Genomic DNA, 343 nt, shown 5'->3' on the forward strand with positions numbered 1-343 from the left:
GACATTAGTCTTTTCAAAGTCTGTTCAGTCTTGGAGTGGATAGTATGCACAAACTAACCAAGAAAATGTAATGAACATATGCACCCTCATGGATTCAAATCCCATTCCTAGTATGTATGCCTCCTTGGGAGGTATCTGTCCAAGGACGGATGTATTCAACCACTCAGCAGTACCAGGATGGCCGAGTGGTTAAGGCGTTGGACTTAAGATCCAATGGGTTATTTCCCTCGTGGGTTCGAACCCCACTCCTGGTATGGACGTATGCTTTACTGTTTCAGGAAGTGAGTCATTGCAGTCTCCTGTGATATGATCCTATGCTCTTCAGATGCTTTTAAATAGACCT

General features: G+C 44.0%; 1 non-coding gene and 1 pseudogene across 1 annotated transcript; one reads left to right on the top strand and one right to left on the bottom strand.

Moving 5' to 3' along the window:
* Nucleotides 1–343, bottom strand: part of LOC116698801 (contactin-associated protein-like 4) — a 421,932-nt pseudogene that overhangs the window by 231,989 nt on the left and 189,600 nt on the right.
* trnal-uaa (transfer RNA leucine (anticodon UAA)) lies at nt 172–254 on the top strand. Its single transcript has one exon. It is a non-coding gene; the product is annotated as a tRNA-Leu (tRNA).

The sequence above is a fragment of the Etheostoma spectabile genome, chromosome 12 (assembly GCF_008692095.1).
Source record: "Etheostoma spectabile isolate EspeVRDwgs_2016 chromosome 12, UIUC_Espe_1.0, whole genome shotgun sequence".
NCBI lineage: Eukaryota > Metazoa > Chordata > Actinopteri > Perciformes > Percidae > Etheostoma > Etheostoma spectabile.